Below are 24178 nucleotides of genomic sequence, written 5' to 3' on the forward strand. Positions count from 1 at the left end.
TTTTAAGTGGACATTCAAATTTTATATGTCCCTTTTTCTTACACAAGAAGCATGTAGTGTGTTCATAAGCATTTGTAGAAGATGTGCTTGTATAGTGTTTTGATTCCTTTACGAAATATCCCATGTATAAGTTCTTTTTCTTTTTATTTTCAATTCCATTGAACCCAATTCCTTCTTTATCGCAAGTCATCTTTTGATGTCCAACCATTTTCTCAAAATTTTCTTTTCCTCTAGTAAAATTGTAGATTATTTTTTCTTTATCCTCAACTTTCCTTTTAAGGTTACTTATTTCTAAGTCCTTGTTGCTTTTACCATTCACTTGTAATTTTACTAAATCTCAAGAAATTTCATTTATTTTCTCCATAAGATTATCAATATGTGAGTTTTTTTCTTTTTTTAGTAGACATTGAAGTTTCTAGTTGGTTCTTTGGCTTTTCATTGTTCAATCAAGGCTATGTCTCTTTTAGTTACTTTTATGAACCTATTATGTAAGGCAAATAATTCAGCTTGAATTTTTTTGAATGAAGGCATGCTATCACATGAATCACTACAAGATTCATCACTAGATCCTTCAAATGAATTAGTGTAGGAGTTTACAGCTTCTCTCGTCATGAAGCAGATCTTTGCCACTTCTTGATCACTTGATTCATCCTATGATTCACTTGAGCTTGTATCATCCCAAGTAATGCCTTCTTCTTCTTGTCTTTCTTCAGTAGTGGACAATCTGGTCTAATATGCCCAACTTTCTTACAATTATAACAAGTAAGGTGTTCATTTTTAGTTTCCTTTTCACTTGTTTCCCCTTTTCAGATTTAGAACTTTTAAACTTTCGAGGGAACTTCTTACTCTTTTTGAAAAACTTTCCAAGTCTTTTACTAATGAACACTATATCGTCATTATTTAATTCATTGTCTTTTTCATCTTCACTTGAGCTTTCTTTAGCAACTTTAAGGGCTATTGATTTCTTGTTCATGTTATTTTCAAAATTTCTTTCATTTATAGCCATCTCATATATAAGGAGCGAACCTATCCATTCATCTAGGGAAGTATTTTTCGATTTTCTTCCTTCTATTATAACAGTGGCCTTAGGTTTCCATATTGGAGGAAGTCCTTTAAGGATTTTTCGAATCATCTCATAGGTTGAGTAATTTTTCCTTAAAGCATTGAGGGAGTTTATTATATGGGTGAACCTAGTGTACATATTAGTAATAGTTTTATCTGGATTCATCCTAAAGGCCTTATACTCGCTCGTGAGCATGTCAATTCTACTATCATTAACATCAATCATTCCTTCATAGGTTACCTCTAATTTATCCCATATTTCTTTGGCTGATTTACATGCCATGACCCTATTGAAATCATTTACATCAAGAGCACAATATAATGCATTCATAGAACTTGAATTTACTTGCAACATCTTATGGTCATTTGTGGTCATTTTTTTTCCTCTTTTGGTATTTTTTTTTACCATCCACAATTTTAGTGGGGATAAGGAAACCTTGTGTGACAACTTTCCATGTTTTCCAATCCACAGTTTATAAGTAAATTTTCATTATTTGTTTTAAAAAGGTGTAGTTTACACCGTAGAAAATAGGTAGTCTAGATGAGGATTGACCTTCAGCAAATGAAGATACACCTAGGTGTGCCATATAGATATTTATGTAGCTTCTAATTTAAGATTTACTATAACTCCACTCTAATGCTAATTGAAAAGTAAGGTGTGCTCCCAAGAGTGGGGGTGAATTGGGATTTTAAAAAAAATCCTCTTACAAATTCTTTTAATAAGTTTCTTTCGTTAGTTTTGAATCCTAGTTTATCTTTCTTTTCAACTATCACACACAAACACAATGATTAAGAAATCCTTTTAATTTTAACCAATCTCAATCACACAAGTATAATTGTTTTTGCAATGATCAATACTCAATCCAATCAATAAGGTAAACTTATTTTCACAATAAAGTAAAACTTTCCGCAAGCTTCCAAAATTCAAATTTTGACATCAAACAAGTTACTTGAGTTTAAGTTGGTTGATGAACTTTGATATTTATCAACGTACTTCCTTTAATAAAGATTTTCGCAATCAATATACTTTCTTTAATCAAGGTTTCCACAATTATCAAAGTCAAATTAATTTTTAGCAATTAACTAAGCATCCACGCAATTTTTATGTGCATAAAATTAAAGAGAGAAAATAAGGAGAGTGGCATCATATTTTTACAAGGTTTGGTCCAAGACCTACGTCCTTGCACCAAGCAAACCACTGTGAGGATTTTCCTTCGAACCTTTTTACTAGGCCAAAGTTACAACCTCTATAACAAGAATCCTCTCTCATTAGTACAACAATCTAATCCTTGGACTATCAAAAAATCTCCCTAACAAGAGTCTCCTCTCTCTAGTCCAATGATTCAACAACCTAAACCGTACAAAACAACAAGATACAATTTGTGTACATTGACACTCTCAAAAGAGTTGATTAGTACAATTTAATGCACAACAAAAAATATTTCAATGAAATATCAATATCAAAATAATTGAAGCTCTGAAGTTTATCACCGGGTTCTCTTTTAGATTTGAATATCTTAATAAGTAAGTAAGGAACCGTGTTATTTGATCAGCAAGGATTTCAGCAAAAAAAATTTCAGCAGAGTGTATGCAGTGAGAGCTTGAAGAGTATGAATAGTATAGCTTGAATGCTGTTTGCAATTTGTTGGTGTCTAAAATCGTTTGGTTTCCTGTGTATTTGTAGATGAAAAAAGCTTCTATTTCATGTTCTCCAAGTTGCTTTGAATATTCCTTAAGTTTTCATAAAGTTTGTGATCCGAGAAATTAAATTTGGAAGCTTTTCTTCGCTGTTTAAATTTGACTGTTATGAAGTACAGTCGACTGCACTATCGGGATCAGTCATATGTGCTTTTAAAAACCAACGAAACTTCAAAGTCAGAATGGGTTCAATTGCCTGTACTCATGGGGTCAGTCGAATGTGCCTGTTATGCGTTCCCAATTTATTTTAGCATAAAAGTACAGTCACTTGCCTAGACAAGGTTAGTCGCCTATACGTGCAACAACATATGCTTTTTTATTTTTGTTTCCAAAAACCTTTGTTGACTTTTATACATGCCATATTGCTTTTAAACTTTTGAAAATATTTTCTTGGGTTTTCAAAATTTTGGTCTCTAAGTCAATATTGAAACCTAAGAGCTTCAATGCATCCACATCAACATTAAATGAAGTACTTACATAAGACTTTTAAATACTTAAACGTTCTAAGCACTAAGTCTTCATGCTTGTCTTTCTTGACTCCATTTTGTCTTCAAGCTTTAATATGCTTTATGTCATGCCCTAAACTTGTCAGGTGAGGCTTGGGGTGTGATGCCACCATTCACACATCTATTATACCATATCTTACATACATGCATAAAAAATAATTAAACATTCTCCACTATAATACTAGAGTTCTATACTATACATCCCAAAAGTGTATCCCTTAACTTTATATTACATAACCAAGAAAACATAAAGACATCAACTTAAAAGTTCCAGTATCTACATCCACTCACAATCACAAAAACTAAACCCAGCCTCAGAGTTTGCTAAGCTCGATTACTTGAAGGACCTAAAAATTCAATAATTCCCCAGGGTGAGACACCTCTCAGTAAGGAAGAATAAACTATACAAGTGTGTGGCAAATGAGTTATAGTGCATAAAACTATAAATGTTTAATAATCAAGATTAAAAGAAAGGATACGCACACAGAGTTCATAATCACACATACAAAACTAATATTTATAGCAAAAATTCTCGAGGATTGGGGAGTTTACACGCCCATACATGTAACACCTCTTTGCTCTGATACCATTTGTAACCATACCCTTTAATCTGGGTGTGACTACAACTAATACTGATCAGGGTACTTACCTTACTCGATAAGCCCTCGAATAGAGAGTTTTACTTTGCCATAAATGTTTATGCATTTAAGTTCACATACCAGTATTCACACACATTCACATCAATCATCTCACAAAGCCTACAAACATATACATCATAGTTCATCCACACAGGATACCACACGTACTTCACACATCCAATATTAATCATACCATAGAGATCCACATATACACATACATCACAACACATCCCTACTAGATATAGTACATTCCGTTGATCTCAGTACATAGCTCACACAAGGCAACTGCATACCTCTCCATACGTGGCCCACATAGGGCTACAGCGTACAACCCAGTACGTGGCCCATGTAAGGTTATTACATGCTATCCAGTATGTGGCCCACATAGGATTACTGCATACTTCACACAAAAATTTCACAAAAAACACACATTTATGTACACAACCAAACGTTATTCACAACCAGGCAGTATTCACAACCAAGTAGTATTTACCACCAAACAGTGTTCACAGCCAGGTAGTTTTTCTCAACTAGACAATATTCCCAAGCAAATAGTATTCACAACAAAACAGTATTTACAACCCATTAATTATGAAAGGTTATTCTTATGCCACACAGTTTTTCCTCAAATCTTATTTTTGATCAAAAACCCTTTTTTTCAAATTCCTAAACCATTTAGAAAATCATATTATAAATATATGATTCAAATACTTAAAATTATTCACTTTAACTTATCAAAAAGCTGGTATAATTTTTTCCCCTTACCTGTTCCTCAAAATTCTGCCTAAATCGAACGGAAAACAAAACTCTGTAATCCAAAAATCCTAACTTAATTAGTGTGACCCCCAAAATATTTATCATTTAACATTTCCTAGGCCCAGACAACTCAAATAGCTAATAAATCTTAAAATAATTCCCTTACCCTAATTTTGGGGTGGTGCCCAAGAACTCCAAATCAAGTTTCCGCTCCAATTGACTTGGAGAGAATCACCCCAGGAATCTCGTGGTGGTTTTTGATCATCGAATCAGGCTAAATTCGGGCCAAAATCAAAGAAAGAAGGTGGGAGAGCCGAGTCCTAGAGAGAGAGTGAGAGAGGAGAGCATTTTTTGCAGATAAAAATAACCCAAGGCCTATTTATAAGCTGGACCTCATCGAAAAATTTAAAAGGTTTGTGAACGAGTCCAAGAAGGACACTCATCGACAAGAACAGCAGGTTCGTCGAAGAGGCCTTGCTATACTGCCCTTCAAAATTTTTTCCTTTTTTTTTTTTTTATTTACCCTTCTTCTTTTATTTTCTGGGTTCAGGTTATTAGACTTTAAGCTTCATAAGATTTTTATATCTTTGAGTCCATGCTTTAAGTATACTTTAGCTTTCTTTTGATCACTTGTCTTTGGAGTATAGTCTTTCGAAAAAACTTGTGAGCACTTTGATCTTGATCTCATATGCTTGATTCTTGAAACATCATCACTTAACCAAATATATGTTAAGTTTACTTGATTTGTTATCATCAAAATAAGATTTGTAAGCCTTGGTAGGCCAACAATATGGTTTACTAGTGTCCCAAACAACTGAAATATACCTCAATCAAAAACGATCTAAGGTAGTCTTTCTAAGTCTTCTGACTTGTGTAGTATATGTAGCAAAACTTTCAACATCCTTCCCATGGTTGCAACTAAGTGAAATGGATAAAGTTCCTTTTTGATTTAAAATATGATTTGTACAACATCCTACATGTTCCATATCCTCAAAAAGGGCAAAAAAAAAAAAAAAATTGGCATGTAACATTCACAAATAATGAATTCAGCATGCTCTAAGCTCAATACCAGTATTTCCCAAAGGTGGACTATTGGCTTTTTGAGTCCGATCTTTGTTTTGATGTTGAAAAATGCAAGTGTCTCATGTGTGTGCCTAGTATTTTGAATAGGTCCATATTTCAGAATGCACACATAAAGAGAAAGATGGAAGTTAGAAAGGACTTAAAGCTCCTTCATCCTGGTTGTTCCATGAAGACTTGAAGAGCAAAAGAAGAAGAAGACATTTATTGTATTTGTGTTGCATTTAATTTATATTTGTGGTCTGTAATAATGCATGCATCTACATAATATGGATTGTCTTTGCCTAACTGGGCTTTTCTATCTTGTTTTGATGATAACAAAATGAAGGATGCTTTAACATGCTATGTTGAGTGATTTAATTTAGGTAAAAGGGCACTCACGGTTGATAAGCTGAAATTCAATGTCAATCTAGTGGAAGCTCCTCAGAATATTGAGGTCAATGAAGAACAAATGAAGAGGTTAAAGGCCAAACAATTCTTAAAGTCAAAAGTGAATCTCGAGAGGCTGAAGTAGGTTGAAGAACTTAGTGTTTTAGAAAAACCATGATTAGAAGGATTGTTGTAAGTACTTCAAAGCCACATACTATCTAGATACATGTGAAGCTCTTATAAATCAAAACAAACTAAGAAACACATTTTTGAAAGACCTTAAAATATGTCTTTGATTAAAAGGTCTCAAAGGAAGAAAATTTTCAAAGTAAAAAAGGAAAATATTGAGAGCCAGGAGACTGCCCTATATAGGTAGGCGACTACCACAACTTAAAAGAAATAATTTAGGAGGCAGTAGGGTTCCAGACGACTGCCTGAGCATTGACAGACACCTGGGTGGTCAAATTAGATGATTGCCAACCTTTTGGGTTTTTAAAATTGTTCTTTGTAAAAATTATGAATTTCAAAATTATTTCAATAATTTAATGCTACCTAATTAAATGAGGAAATTGTTCCTTGAAAAAATTTTGAATTTCAAAATTAATTCAGTAATTTAACGTTACCTAATTAAATGAGGAAATTGTTCTTTGGAAAAATTTTGAATTTCAAAATTAATTCAATAATTTAATGCTACCTAATTAAATGAGAAAATTATTTTTTGAAAAATTTTGAATTTCAAAATTAATTCAATAATTTAATGCTACTTAATTAAATGAGGAAATTGTTCTTTGGAAAAATCTATAAATACCTCCTTTGGGCAATGAAAAAGAAAAAATAGACAAGCAAGATAAGCCTAAGAGATCAAACAGTCAATACGCTGAAATTCTTCCTACACTAAAATTCTCCTTAAGTTTCTTTGCTCACATCATTTTGCTGAAGAAAAACTATACGTTTTTTGTGGATTGAAAAAATCAAATGCTTGGTTCCGAGTTGCACTCAATTCTTTTTAAAGAACCATTGATCTACTTCTATCTTCTTGTACTTTGAACGATTCAAAGGTTTTTTGGATCGTTGGACCAAGCATAGGTCAGTGCTTGGAGAGGTTTCTCTTCCTGAAAAAGAGGGTAAATTGTGAAAGGTTTTTGTTCCACCCGGAAGGAACAAGATATAGTAAATTCCTTGGGTGGTTGATCTAAGGTGAGGACGTAGGCTGGGTATAAGTCGAACCTCGTAAAAGTGGTGGTGTCACTCTCTTATCCTTACTCTCTTTTAATTCCAGCAACGATATACCCTGCGTGAATGTTTAATACTTTTAATTATAAAGCAAACACATATTAGAAATTAAGTAAACCCAAAAACTAATTTGTTCTTGGGCTTGCGGAAACTGAAAAGGAGTACGTTGGTTAATCGATCTTTTGTGGAAACTAAAAGGAAGTACATTGATTGGTTAACATCCAAAAACTTATTAACTGAAGGTTTAATTAAGTTCTAATATTGAAAAAGTGTTTGAATGTCATTGTAATATTCAAAATTCAAAAGACAATAATAGGAGTTGTATATTCATATACAGGGACTCTAAAGATTCAAATTGATTTTTGTTGGGTAGTTGTTGTGTTTGAATAGTAAGTTAATTGATTGTATTAGTTAATTATGGATTAATTAAAAAATAGGAATTTGTGTGGATTGCCTCATTAACAAAAATACAAGTAATCCTTAAGAGATTGTGAAAAAGGGACAAGAGTTCTCAAAAAGAATCAAAGAAATTTTAAGCAACCCAATTCACCCACCCCCTCTTGGGACTACACCTTAGGTTTCAGTTGGTATCAAAGCCCAGTTATAGCAAAACCTAACAAGTAGCTATACAAAGATCAAAATGGCATAAATAGGAGTAGCTCCCTTTGGTGAGGGTCAATCCTCAACTAGGCCACCCATCTTTTGTGGATTAAATTACCCCTTTTGGAAGCAACGAATGAGAATCTACCTTCAAACAATGGACTGGATGGCATGGAATGTTGTCACAAATGGAAATTTAATCCCCACTAAGCTTGTTGATGGAAAAGAAGTTCTTAAAGAAGATAAAGAACTAAATGACTCAGATTACAAAATGTTGCAAATTAACTCAAGTGCAATAAACGCCTTATACTGTGCACTTGATGCAAATGAATTTAATAGAGTAATGGCGTGTAAAACAACCAAAGAGATTTAGATAAATTGGAAGTAACCTATGAAGGCACGATAGATGTTAGGGAAAGTAGAATCGATATGTTAACCAATGAATATGAAGCTTTTAGGATGAACTCCGAAGAAAGTATAACAAGCATGTACACTAGGTTCACCTATATCATAAACTCCCTAAGTGCCTTAGGAAAAGCTTATTCCACCCATGAGATGATCCGTAAAATTCTAAGAGCACTTCCACCTATTTGGGAAGCAAAAGCCACAACCATTACGGAAGGAATAAATCTTAAAACAACTTCCTTAGATGAACTCATAAGATCTCTTCTAACCTATGAAATGATGTTAAAAAAAATAAGCACTGTGTTGACCCTATGGGTCATACCCTGTTTTGATTATGACAAATACGGTATTTAATGGTTTGATGAGTTTGTGTGCAGGACCGATTGAACGTATCATATGGTGCATGCACACGACACATAAAGTGAAGACCTGAAGACCCTGTTTATGTTGCATTGTAATTTAATCATTATTTGCGTCTGTAATAGTAATTAGGAGAATATGGTCTGTAATAATTAATGCCTTACCTACATGGTAGAATCGATAAGCTCAAGACCATAGATGGACCTTAGGGAACACCCTTCGGTCAATCGACACCGGATTTTTTCGGTGTCTTGAAAAAGGTATAGAAATGACCCTAGGACACTCACACATGCATATATATATTTGGTCATTTGAATATGGTGATTGCACAATTGAAAAAGGTCAAAATGCACATATTGTGCACTTTCAGTCGATCGGCCAAGGCAATTCATTTTTCCTTGGTCGACCGAATCCGACCTGAGTCAACAATTTGACTTCAACCCAGTCGACCAAACCAGAGAGTTCATTTTTCCCTGGTCGATCGAAATAGGCCTAAGTCAACAGTTGACCAAGACCCTAGTCGACTGAACCAGCGTAGTTTAAAATGCCCTAGTCGACCGAAACCCCCTGGGTCAACAAACTTACCATCTGGTCGACCGAGCCATTTTTGTACTCCAACTACTTGGTCGACCGAGGGTCCTTGGAAAAAATCTCAACTGTCTGGTCAACCGAACCAGCCAATTCAAAATGGCCTAGTCGACCAAACCTCGGAGAAATGGGAAATCGCCCACTTTCGGTCGACAAACCATTCAATTCAAAAATGCCCTAGTAAACCGAACCATATGAGATCTGGTCGACCGAAACCTTACTGGTCGACTGGACCTCTCGGGTTGCCCCTCATTTTTTACCACAATTAATATTTTTCAACGGGGTTAACTTAATTAAAATATATTGAAACTTTCCTAATAATTCCATATGTGTCCTTAACGGTTATATTTAGGGGTTTTCTCTATATACCCCTTCATTTGAAATAATTAGTAACAAGATTAGAAAAACAATTAGCCAAAATCCTCTGATTCTCAAAAACTCTATTTCTCACATTCAAGCCTTATTTCTTCATTCTTACTCATCCTCATTGCAAATCTTGTTAAGTAAGAGTGCTATTGTGAGTATCTAGTTAAGCTTACACTCTCGTTTGTTCTAGTTGATTTATATATATTTTTATCCGAGAGTACGCTTGAAGTTTTTCTAGGAGACTTCATTAATAAGTCTTCCATAGGAAAACTTCATAGAGCTTGTGAGTTTTGCATCATCATTGCAATACTCAAGAGTTCGTATTGCTTTTTGTTTGTGAAATAAATTGTTGCAAATCGATTTCAAATATCTCGTGTGATTTACTTTGAGAAATATTTTGTTGAGATATTTGTGCATACAAAAAAAGATCTTTGTTGAAATATCCTTTGATTGATTTTATCTTCTTGAACACAAAGATCAAATTATTTTATAAACTAAATCTGAATATCTTTTGTGGTTTATATTGAGAAATATTATTTGCTGAGATATTTGAAGTGTGCTTGTGATCTTTGTTGGTGCATTGTGATTGAAATATTATTTTGACACAAAGATCCTATCATTTACACTCTCACGCACTGATTGTTATATTTGCATAAATATTTGAGAGTAAACACTTAGACTGCATCGAGCTTATCAAATCCTATCTTCTGGTAGTGTATTGATTATACTGTGCGTAACTGGGTACATTTCTGTTTTACATGAAAGCACAATCACTATACCATTTGACTGTATTTCAAATCTATTGTATTTCTAGGCACGGGCATGAAGAAGGAGACTAGCCCTTTGAAATAGTCCTGGATTGGCTTAGACCCAATTAGGAAAGCAAAGTGCGTCATCCTAGTAAGGCGTGTTAGTTGAGGTCAACCCCTTAATTGACCTAGTTGTAAAGGTTGAGGTCGGCCCTGTGCTAATTGACCTGGTTGTTTAGGTGTCGCTCCACCCGTTAAGTGAGCCTATAGTGGTAATCCTTGTGCTTATTGGCCAAGGCGGGGACGTAGGCAATTTGGCTGAACCTCGATAACATTTCTGGGTATTGTCTCCTTTACTGCTTTATTATGTATGCTTGGTTAAAAGTTTATTGCAGTTTAAATTCCATTGTATATTTACATTAATTTATTTTACATGCACTAGATTGACCTTAGGCTTGTGTAATACTGTTGTTAGTGGATTGACCTAAGGCAATAAATTTTAAATACCAATTCACCCCCCCCCCCCACTCTTAGGATTGCACCAAAGCTAACACACTGAAAACAAAAATAAGAAGTCCATAACTCTAAAAGCTTTGAAAGAATATTCAAGTGAGGAAGATAATGAATCTAGTGAATTAGAAGATGAGGACTTAGCTCTCATAACTAAAAGACTTGGAAAAATCTTAAGAAGAAACAAAAAAATCGCTAGAAAATTTAATGGATCAAAAGCTGAAAAAGGAGAAAGCAACAAAAAAGAATACAAAAACAAAAATGATCCTCCCACTTGCTATCATTGTAAAAAGGCCGGGCACATCAAACTGGAATGCCCACAACTCAAGAAGGAAAAGAAGAAAAAGAAGCCTGCAATGAAGGCAAATTGCAATGATACTAATTCAAGTGAATCGGAAAGTGAGCCAAGTGATCGAGAAGTAGCAAACATGTGCTTCATGGTGCATAACGAAGAGGTAAAATCTTATTATTCTCTCTCTAAAGATTCGTGTAATGAATCTTGTAGTAATTCATGTGAAAGTATGCCTTCTTACAAAGAACTTCAAGCTAAATTACTCTTTCTACATAACAAGTTTATTAAAATCTCAAAGAGAAACACAAGCTTGAAACAACAAAACAAAGCACTTATAAATCAACTTGAATCTTCAAAACTTGTTGAAGAAGAAAAAGACTTAAAGATTGAAGAACTTGGGAAGAAAGTAGATGACGTATCTCAAGAATTAGCTAAGTCTCAAGTAAATGAAGATTGTAAGAAAGTGCAAGAAATAAATGATCTTAAAAATCAAATTCAAGAGAAAGAAAAGATCATCTACAACTTTACCAAAGGTAAGGATAACTTCGAAAAGATGGTAGGACAACAAAGTATGGCAAACAATAAAAAAGGAATTGGTTATAATGGAGCACCAAACAAAAGAAAGAAAAACTTGTTTATGGGATATTTTGTAAATCAATCTAGACATTATGCAAGCACTTCATCAACAAATATTCATGAGCACACCACTTTCTACGTGTGCAAAAATAAAGGACACATAATGTTTAATTGTCCACTTAGGAAAAATTACATTAGAGTAAAAGATGAGTGGAAGATAAATGCCAAAACTAGACAAGATTTAAAGAAAGCTAAGAAGGTTTGGGTTCCAAAAGTAACAACTTAAATCCTTTCTTGTAGGTTTTCTTTAGGACCACAACGTCTAAGGATAAATGGTACTTTGACAGCGGATGTTCAAGGCATATGACGCGAGATAAATCTAAGTTCACCTCTCTTACACAAAAGGATGGAGGATTTGTTACCTTCAGTGACAATGCAAAAGGCAAGATCATCGGAATAGGTAAAATCAGTAAAGACTCTTCACTTACTATAGATGATGTCTTGTTGGTAGATGGTCTAAAGCATAATTTACTAAACATTAGTCAACTTAGCAACAAAGGATTTGAAATAATATTTAAGAAAGACAAATGTGTAATTCAAGATTCTAATGATCAAAAGACACTATTCACTGCACTTAGAATGAACAATGTATATTGCATATACCTTGATAGCTTAATCTCTCAAGACATAACTTGCTTAGCAGCCATGAGCGAGAATAGTTGGCTTTGGCATAGGAGGTTAGGACATGCAAGCATGGATCTTATATCTGTGCTCTCTAAAAGGAATTTAGTTAATGGCTTGCCTAACACCAAATTTGTTAAAGATAAAGTGTGTGATGCTTGTCAATTAGGAAACCAAATCAAGAAAAACTTCAAAAAGAAGAATCATATATCAACTAGTAGACCCCTAGAACTCATACACTTAGACTTGTTTGGTCCTACTAGAACCCAAAGTTTAGGAGGAAAACAATACGCCTTTATAATGGTTGATGATTACTCAAGATACACATGGGTATTGTTCTTAGCTAACAAAGAAGAAGATTACAACTCATTAATCACTTTATGTAAGAAGCTTCAAAATAAGAAAGGGTATAATGTCTCAAATATTAGAAATGACCAAGGAACAGAATTTAAGAATCAAAGTGTTGAAAAATTTTGTAATGAACATGGTATAAATTACAATTTTTCAGCACCTAGAACCTCACAACAAAATGGAGTTGTGGAAAGGAAAAATAGAACCCTCCAAGAAATGGCAAGGACTATGCTTAATGAAAATAACTTACCCAAATATTTTTGGGCCGAAGCTGTAAATACAGCCAGCTATATAATTAATAGGGTTTCCATTAGATCAAACCTAAACAAGACACCCTATGAATTGTGGAAAGGAAGAAGGCCTAACATAAATTACTTTCATGTCGTTGGATGTAAGTGTTTCATTCTAAACAACAAAGACAACTTAGGAAAATTTGATGCTAAATCGGATGAAGGCATTTTCCTAGGATACTCCACAAATAGTAAAGCCTATAAAGTCTACAACAAAAGAACACTCACCATAGTTGAATCAATTCACGTAGACTTTGATGAATCTAACCCTTTTTCAAGAGAAGTCAAAAATGAAGAAAAAGATGATATGTTCAAAAAGGATGATGAGATAGAAATCAAGGAAGAAAAGGAAATAAACGAAGAAAAATCAAAAGATGAACTAATAAAAAATATGGAATTACCAAGCAAATGGAAGTATAGGAAAGATCACCCTCAAGAACAAATTATAGGTGAACCATCTAGAGGTGTGACTACTAGAACTTCACTAAAGAACCTTTGCAATCATTATGTATTCCTATCCCAAAATGAACCTAAAGATGTTGAAGAAGCCCTTAAGGATGAATCTTGGATAGTTGCAATGCAAGAAGAATTAAACCAATTTGAAAGAAGCCAAGTATGGAAATTAGTACCCAAACCGGAAAATCATTCGATCATAGGAACTAAATGGGTATTTAGAAATAAAAAGGATGTAAATGGTATAATCACTAGAAACAAAGCTAAAACTTATAGCAAAGGGATGCAATCAAGAAGACGGAATACACTATGATGAAACCTTTGCCCCCGTAGCTAGAATGAAAGCTATTAGAATGTTGTTAGCCTATGCTTCCTACAAAGAATTTAAGTTATACCAAATGGATGTCAAAAGTGCATTCTTGAATGGGTATATTAATGAAGAGGTATATGTTGAACAACCCCCTAGTTTTGAGGATATTGAAAATCCTAACCATGTATTTAGACTAACTAAGGCTTTATATGGACTAAAACAGGCCCCTAGGGCTTGGTATGAAAGACTTAGTGGATTTCTAATTGAGAAGGGATTTTCAAGAGGAAAAATTGATAGTACCTTGTTCATTAAAAATAAGGAAGATGACATACTTTTAGTTCAAATCTATGTAGATGAAATAATATTTGATGCTACAAATGAATGTCTATGGAAAGAGTTTGCAAAATGTATGCAAGAAGAATTTGAAATGAGCATGAAGGGAGAGTTAAACTGTTTCCTTGGACTGCAAATTAAACAAGAAAAGAATGGGACTTTTATAAGTCAATCCAAATACATAAAAGATATGATACAAAAATTTTGTATGGAAAATAGTAAACCCATAGGCATACCTATGAGTACCACCATCAGCCTAGACAAAGATGAAAAGAATCCATAGACACAAAGCACTATAGAGTCATGATTGGAAGTTTACTATATCAAATAGCCAGTAGACCCGATATAATGTTTAGTGTGTGTATGTGTGCACGTTTTCAATCAACACCTAAGGAATCACACATACTAGTTGTTAAAAGAATCCTAAGATACTTAAATTAACTATGATAATACGAGTGCGATTAACATATCTAAAAATCTTATTTCACACTCAAGAACAAAACACATTGACATAAGACACCACTTCCTAAGAGATCATATTCAAAAAGAAGACATCATTCTAGAATTCATCAATACAAATGACCAATGGGCTGATATCTTTACTAAACCACTCTCAGAAGATAGATTTAGAACCATTAGACGAGTGCTTGATCTACTACATAGTAGAGAAGCAAACTAAAAGGACAAGGCTTGATCTAAGTTTGTTTTGGGCATGTATTTTGATGTGTTGTATAATACAACACTTAGCTTGGATTGCTTTCCTTGCCTGCTTAAAAAAAAATAAAAATAAAAATAGGCTCATGATATGTGATATGCAGCATGCTACATGTGGATGTTTGAAAAATTGGCATTTTGAAATTGGTATTTTGAAAATCTAAGTTATTAAGTATGAAATAAGAATGTCCAATATGAAATATGATATTGAAGTTTGGCATGAATGAGAAGTGTGTGATCATATGGTCATTTAAATGTTTACCCTTTTTGATTGATGTCAAAAGGGGGAGTAGTATTTGGAGCAAAAATTTTCGCTTGATTGAGAGTATGATATTGAATGTTGAGCATGTTGAATGTGATAGTATTTAAGCATGTTGAGCATGATAGCATGATAGTGAAAAATCATATTTGAGCATGATAAGAATGAAAAATTGAGTAATGAGCATTATTGGTCTTGAATCTACAAATTGTTAAAATAATGCTTATTGTAAGGGGGAGTAGAATAATGCTAGTTGTAAGGGGGAGATTTTTTTTACTCTTATTCATATTTTTTGCTCCTCATTTGTCATCATCAAAAAGGGGGAGATTGTTGGCCTAACTGAGCTTTTCAATCTTGTTTTGATGATAACAAAATGAATGATGCTTTAACATGTTGTGTTGAGTGATTTGATTTAGGTAAAAGGGCACTCACGGTTGATAAGCTGAAATTCAATGTCAATCTAGTGGAAGCTCCTCAGAATATTGAGGTCAATGAAGAACAAATGAAGAGGTTCAAGGCCAAACAATTCTTAAAGTCAAAAGTGAATCTCGAGAGGCTGAAGGAGGCTGAAGAACTTAGTGTTTTAGGAAAACCATGATTAGAAGGATTGTTGTAAGTACTTCAAAGCCACATACTATGTAGATATATGTGAAGCTCTTATAAATCAAAACAAACTAAGAAACCCTTTTTTGAAATACCATAAAATATGTCTTTGATTAAAAGGTCTCAAAGGAAGAAAGTTTTCAAAGTAAAAACGAAAAATACTGAGAGCCAAATGATTGCCCTATATAAGCAGGTGACTGCCACAATTTAAAATATATAATTTAGGGGGCAGTAGGGTTCCAGATGACTGCTTGAGCACTAACAGGCGCCTAGGTGGTCAAGTCAGATGACTGCCAACCTTCTGGGTTTTCAAAATTGTTCTTTGGAAAAATTTTGAATTTCAAAATTATTCAATAATTTAATGCTACCTAATTAAATGAGGGAATTTTTCCTTGGAAAAATTTTGAATTTCAAAATTAATTCAATAATTTAACGCTACCTAATTAAATGAGGAAATTGTTCTTTGGAAAAAATTTTAATTTCAAAATTAATTCAATAATTTAATGCTACCTAATTAAATGAGAAATTTGTTTTTTGAAAAATTTTGAATTTCAAAATTAATTCAATAATTTAATGCTATCTAATTAAATGAGGAAATTGTTCTTTGGAAAAAATCTATAAATACCTCCTTTGGGCAATGAAAAAGAAAAAATAGACAAGCAAGATAAGCCTAAGAGATCAAATAGTCAATACGCTGAAATTCTTCCTACGCTAAAATTCTCCTTAAGTTCCTTTGCTCACATCATTTTATTGGAGAAAAACTCTACATTTTTGGTGGATTGAAAAATCAAAAGCTCTGTTCCGAGTTGTACTCAATTCTTTTTAAAGAACCATCGATCTATTTCTATCTTCTTGTACTTTGAACAATTCAAAGGTTTGTTGGATCGTTGGACCAAGCACGGGTCAGTGCTTGGAGAGGTTTCTCTTCATGAAAAAGAGGGTAAATTGTGTAAGGTTTTTGTTCCACCTGGAAGGAACAAGATATAGTAAATTCCTTGGGTGGTTGATATAAGGCGAGGACGTAGGCTGGGTATAAGCCGAACCTCGTAAAAGTGATGGTATCACTCTCTTATCCTTACTCTCTTTTAATTTCAGCAACTATATAGCCTACATGTATGTTTAATACTTTTAATTATAAAGCAAACACACATTAGAAATTATGTAAACCCAAAAACTAATTTGTTTTTGGGCTTGTGAAAACCGAAAGGGAATACGTTAGTTAATCGATCTTTTACGGAAACCGAGAGGAAGTACGTTGATTGGTTAACATCCAAAAACTTATTAGCTAAAGGTTTAATTAAGTTCCGATATTGAAAAAGTGTTTGAATGTCATTGTAATATTCAAATTCAAAAGACAACAACAGAAGTTGTATATTCATATACAGGGACTCTAAAGATTCAAATTGATTTTTGTTGGGTAGTTGTTGTATTTGATTAGTAAGTTAATTGATTGTATTAGTTGATTGTGGATTAATCAAAAAATAGGAATTTGTGTGGATTGCCTCATTAACAAAAATACAAGTAATCCTTAAGAGATTGTGAAAAGGGACAAGAGTTCTCAAAAAGAATCAAAGAAATTTTAAATAACCTAATCCCCCCCCCCCCATCTTGGAGAACACATTAATAATTTTATATCCATATATTTTATTTGTGCATTAATCATTTGATAAGCACCCTTACTCTACTGAGCATAAAGTATATCATAATAGAGTACATACATTGGGCTTAATTGTTGTACATGATATGCTTAGTTAGAAGCATTTATTTTGTACAAATTATTATATTTGTTGTATTTCGACAGGAGGTCGGAAGAGGAAGACTTGCCTTGTGAAGAGTTCCGAATTGCTCAAACTCGGTTAGGTGAGCACCTGACAGTTCAGACCCAGTTAGGAGAACTATAAGCACCTTTCTAAGGAGTTGTTGTAAAGGTTGGGGTCTGCATTGTTAATGTGACCTAGGGTATTCGCTTGCCCAATAAGGAGATGGAGGTGTAATTGATGTCGCTCCACCCATAAAGCAAGCAATTAGTGGAATCTTTTTACTTGTGAGTTTTAGGTGGAGACATAAGCAGAATTGGTTAAACCCTGATATCATATCATGTGTTGTTCTCTTCCTTGCACACTTTATTTTATGCACTTTGAATTTAGTTCATGTATGTTTAATTATTTATTGTCTTAATTATTTTCACATACATGCTTTGATTATTGTGGTATTGGAATCTATTTAGAAAGCCCCTAGGTTGTGAAATACTATTAATATTTGGTTTAACATAGGAAAAAGTTTTAAAATTCCAAATCACCCCCCTCTTGGGATTATACCAATTCCAACAATTGGTATCAGAGTCTCGTTGCCTAGACTTAAACATTTTTGTAAAAGATCGCAATAACTCAATTTGGTGTATCCCCATTCAATGGGGGACAGTCACCTTCTAGGCTTTATGTATTTTGTGGTGTCGATTACACCACCTAGAAAATTAGAATGAGCTTATTTATAAAATCAATAGATTGGATGGCCTGGTGGGTGATTGTTAATGGAATTCATATGCCCTTGGATGAAAATGATATTAGGTTGATGCATGCAAATTTATATGCCATGGAAATGTTATATCTTGCATTAGATTCTAATATTTTTCTTGTGATCGTGGCATATAAAAGTGCACAAGAAATTTGGGAAGAGCTGGAAAGGAGATATGGAGAAAGCAAAGAGGAGGAGTCTACTACTCCAAACATTTTAACTCCAAATGATCAAGAGGAGGAAAATCATGGGCCAAAAATGTTTATTAATGAAGAGGTATATTGTAAGGACCCAAAAAATTTTAACTATTAAAATAATAAGCAAGATGATAAATGGAATAGGGGAAAAATAAAAGAAAGGGGGACAAGAGATTTTAAAAGAATCAAGCAGGGACTCGTCGACGACATTGATTTTCTTGTTAACGAGTGGTCTTCTGAATTTCGTCAATGAGTTTGTGTGTCTCGTCAATGAGGATTTCTCGAGAGAGGTTCTAGGTATTCTGAAATTTGTTGACGAACGGTCTTCTTGGGCTCATCGATGAGGCCACATGTTTCGTCGACAAGGCCACGTGACCAGCCACCTATAAATATGCAAAAGTCATATTTTCAACGAGAAAATTTGTTCTTCTTCTATTCCTCTCACTAGAAAACGGCCCTCTCACCTTCTCTCTACAATTTCGGCTCTGTTTCTCCTCAAATTGACGATCAGAAGCTGCCACATTGATCTTGGGGAGATTCTCTACAACTTAGCTGGAACAGAATTTCAGTTTAAAGAGTTTGGGAATCATTCCAAAATCATGGTAAGTAGGATATTTCAAGTTGTATTGTTAATATGGAATGTATAGGGCCTAGGGAGTGATAAAATAACATTTTATTGAAGTTTGGGTTGATAAACTCAGGCTTTTGAATTAGGGTCCGGGTGAGTGCCATTGGCGTTGTTTCAGGGTTTTCGCAAGCATAATTTAGAAGATTGGGTAAGGGGAATTTATTATAGTAGGATTTTTATTAAAGTTTATACACTACTTTGAGAATATAAATTATATATATTTAAGTATGATTTATTTGAACAGTTGAACATTTGGGAAAATATTAACTTCTGATATATATATATATATATATATATATATATGGAAAAAAAATTGTGTGGCAAGAATACAACTCTTTACAATTTAATTGGCTATTGTAAGTACAGGATGATGGAATATAGTGTCACATTGAGAACAATGAGTAATTGTGGATTCTGACATGTTGTGAATACTGATTGGAAATGAATGCTAATTGATTGTGAATACTATTGCTTGAGTTTGATGCGTAACAAAGAATGTGATATGTGTGTGTGGATTTTTGTGTGGTTATTCATGTGTATCATAATATAACATTGACAAGCCTAAGGAATTCATTATATTACCTAGATGTAATTACAATATACGTTGGCATGCTTGAGGAGTTCATATATTGTCATTATATATTGGGGCAGAGCATTGGCAGCCCTGAGGAAGTTGTTCTACTAATATACTATGGATAGGTCATAGGGATTTGTACTGGTGGTTAGTAGTGCCTGAGTGGGCCATGTTGTGTTCATGTGTATATGTTTGTCATGTGTGGACTAGTCTTATGTGGACCATGTGATGATGTTTGTCCTGTGTGGGCTAGTCTTATGTGGACCAAGTGATGATGTTTGTCCTGTGTGGACCATGTATCGTTTATGTGGAATATGATATGATAAGATGAATGATATGTATTAATTTAATTATATGTATATATAAATGGCAAAGTAAAACTTTCTGCCAAGAGCTTGCTAAGAAAGGCGAGTTCCCTAGCATTTTGAGTTGATGCCAGAGTAGAGGGAAGCTACTTGTATGGGCGGGTAACCTTCCCTATTCTTGGAGACTTTGTCTATATACATAGCCCGAGGGCTAACTGAGTAAGGTGAGTGCCCTAATACTGGTGTGAGAGCAGAGGGAAGCTACTTATATGGGCGGGTAATCTTCCCTGTTATTGGGTAATATTATTAACATTATGAATGTGAGTATGAAATTAGAAGCCAGTATTTATGCAAATTAGATATAAGTATGAAATAAAATACCAATGTAGATATTAATGATGTGTTTCTTAGCTGCGGTTGATGGGGAATGGCAAACAAATATATATTTTGTAATATTTAAACACTCTGCCACACACACTGCTATGATTTGTTCTTCCTTGCTGAGATGTGTCTTACCCTAGTGGATGATCATAATTTCAAGTCCATCAAGAAGTCGTGTTTAGGACTTTGGTAGGGTAAAATTTTGAGTATTTTGGAAGGTTTGTATAAACAGCTTATGTATAGTCTATGTATGTTTTAAATACTGGAATGTAATATAAACAAGTTGTGGTAGTTGTTTATGGGGTACATATATGTATTTAGGTGGACCTGGTATTTAAATTGAGGATGTATATTTTATTTTCGCTGCATGATTGGGATAAATGGTGTCAGAATAGACAAATGTACTTGGCAGGTTCGGGGCGTTACATATATGATTCACCTTCTATTTTAGTTAATGATGTATTTGATGATTTATGTGTTATATCCTGCAATACATCAAGCCATGAATATTCTTATGTTTCTTGTGATGATAATGCATGCACTTATTCAGGTAATAATTCTTGTATTAAATCTCGTGTTGAATCATATGCATCTAATTTTGGAAGCATGACATCTTATGAGAAACTAAAAAAAGAAATTCTTTAATGCCCATAAAATTACAGTTAGGATGTCTAAGTAGAAAATATTTCTAAAAAAAAAAAAGCCAAAAATTTAGTAGCATAATTAGAAAATCTAAAAGATTATCATGCCACATTAGAAAAGAGAAAGATTAAGAAGATATTGAAAATTATCTGCTTAGAAGAAGAAATAGATGAATATTCTAAAGTTACACCCAAAGATAAAAATGAAAAGAATAATTATAATAGACCCTTAGGAGTTAAAAGGAATACTTCCTTAAAAAGGGGGTCATCTTTAAATATTCCATGATCCTAGCAATCCTTATGCATCATCAAATAGAAATAGGAGATATAAGCAAAACTCTTCCCATGTATATAATATTTGCTCATCTTAAAAAAGAAAAGGGCATGACTGGTTTGCTTAACTATATAGAAGTGTCGGAGGCTTAGATAAGAAAATGGAATGCATTGTTAGGAAAGAAAATCTCGTAGGACCAAAGGAAGATCATACTCCAATAGAAATTTTATAAATATTTTAACCTTTCCTTAGTTCCTAGGTTTAGGGGTAGTGATAACTAAATGACTTAGGAAGTGATTAGCGATTGAAATGAAAAATCTGTGTACATGCATTCATCATACAATATTATTATCATACTAAGATTCTTAGAAGATAATTAAGCCAATATGATAATTCAAGTTATATATGTCAAATCTGAACTTAATGCACATTTATCATGATGATTGGGTAAGATATGAAAATATTGGCTATGACATGCAAACTTTGAACTAAAAAAGAAGATTGCTCAAAGTAAAGGTTGAAAGCAAAACTAGCTAAAACATCTGAAACCTTCTATTTCTAAGATGAAATACCTAAATCTTATCTTAAAGAACATCTTAGAAGCATGCTAAAGTGAAATCCACTTCCAAATGGACGAAGGCATCCTTACCTGGTAAATAATCCTAAGTACTTAATCCTTGCTTAAATATGAAAATCTTGAGTTAAGCATCTCTTGTCCATTACATAGAATTGAGGTTTAGGGATCCATCTCACACTATAAATAATTTAACCTTAAACTTATTTTTGAATATAAAAGTCTTGATCAAAATGATAGTCATCACTCTAGCCTTAAGCACGAATAATCATAAATTCCATATCAATTTAGTGCTTATTAAAAGTCATCATTCTTAGCCAAATTAGAGGCAGCCTTGAAGGGATTCAAACTATTCATCGAATCATAATAGAATCCCTATGTGCTTAATTCATTAAATTCTCTAATTTTTGGCTCATCTCCTCCATAGGAAATCTTTACCAACCCACGATCATATTAAGTAAAGATTTTACCTATTTGTTGGTGCGTATCCTTTCTCTTGATTGTGATCATATCTAAAGGATACTTTTCATTTTCCAAAGAGCATTGTTCACAACATTCACATCTCCTATATGCTCTTTGCCCAAACCTGGACATGATTACTAGCACGAAAATATTTTGAAAGATGTCCTACGTCTTCTAAATACTCTTATGGACTTAATAGTGATTTAATTGTTTAAGAGTATTTATGTAAACCTTTTCCTGTCACTTAATGAGATTCATAAGAAAAGAGGCATAATAGGCTTATGATCCTGAAGAAAAATATTTTTTTATAACTTTTTGGTCCTCTAAGCCAAAGCATTCACGACCAAGTTTGAATCATTGAAAATTTAGTGTACTTCGCTGAATTTTTTTTTAATATAATAAAGGCATATGAAGGTAACAGTGCATAACTCAGGGAGAGCATATATCTTTCATGACCATATAAATTAAAATGCTCTCATTATCTTATATCATTTATGCCTATATGCCCATATAAGTGTAGCACTGCTGCATACTATCCATATTATAATTAAATGCTTAAATTACTTTGATGGATAGTGATTAGAGATCATCAAGTATTGTGAACTGTTATTGAATATACTGATTGAGAATATTGGATTGCATGGAACACCATCTGCAAGGCTGTTGCAGAAATTTATGTGATAACATGCTTGTATGGAACGCCAACTGCATGGCTAATGCAGTACTTTGAGAATTGCATGCTGGTAGTAGATTATAGGTTCTTGCATGCTTAAACTAAATTGTATATTGATTGCTTGAATCTAATAGGTACGGGTTTTATGGGAAAATTTCCATTTACAGACGGCATGTTGCCGAAATTTTATTCAGATTTTCCCAACATAAAACCATGTACAAAGATGATTATGTTAAAAACAATGCTAAAATACTTTTGAAAGGATGAGTGAATCATAAAAGACCATTAACTTTTCATCCTTAGTTGAAAATGCATGCACAAGAACATATAGGGAAGACTACACTGGTCATATGATAAAATGCCTTAATAGATAACTAGTGTAGTTATGTTTAAAGGAGTGCTTATACTGTCTGGTTTACTTAGTGGAATTAATTTTTTATTAGTATAAACCACTTAATTCTCCTTCCTAGAATGCTAGATAATTGAATAGGCAAGTACATGTTGAATCGTATATCATTGCGCTAAATTTAAACATGTACATATTTTACTATCCTAGGATAACTTAGTTCATGGATACCGTTTGGTCCAAAATCTTTAAGTTATGAACTTCATGTTGGACCTAAATGGTTAGTAATCACACCGTAAATTTCAAGTCCATCTAACTAAGGAAATTGCATGACTTAAGGGGAGTTTTCATTTTAGACACACTCATTGTGTATTTTGAGTTGTGTCCCCTTTTAAACCCCTACTGCATAATTTTTTAGTGTAGTCATGACCGGCTATCGTGCATTAAAATGAAATGCAATATGTCATGTATATATGTGCTAAATGTCTAGTATTTTCTGCATATTGAAATTTTTTGAAAGGATGAACATATGATGAGTTTTATTAAATAACTATCATCCTTAACCTAAAATCTAAGTATGTGTTCTTGAGATTATACTAGGGAGTTTAAGCCCCATCCTTGAGAAAAGGATTAAAGTCGCCTGCCCATGGACTCACATTACTATTGTTTCTACTTTCTGAGTCTGAAGCCTTCTTAGGTAACATGAACATCATATCTTGCACTTATTGATTCAATATGTGATATGGATTGTTCCTAGGGCATATGAACACCTTGCACATTACTTAATGATAAATTTTTTGTGCGTGTCTTTTAGGAACAATTGTACT

Source organism: Malania oleifera, chromosome 11, assembly GCF_029873635.1.
Source record: "Malania oleifera isolate guangnan ecotype guangnan chromosome 11, ASM2987363v1, whole genome shotgun sequence".
Lineage (NCBI taxonomy): Eukaryota > Viridiplantae > Streptophyta > Magnoliopsida > Santalales > Ximeniaceae > Malania > Malania oleifera.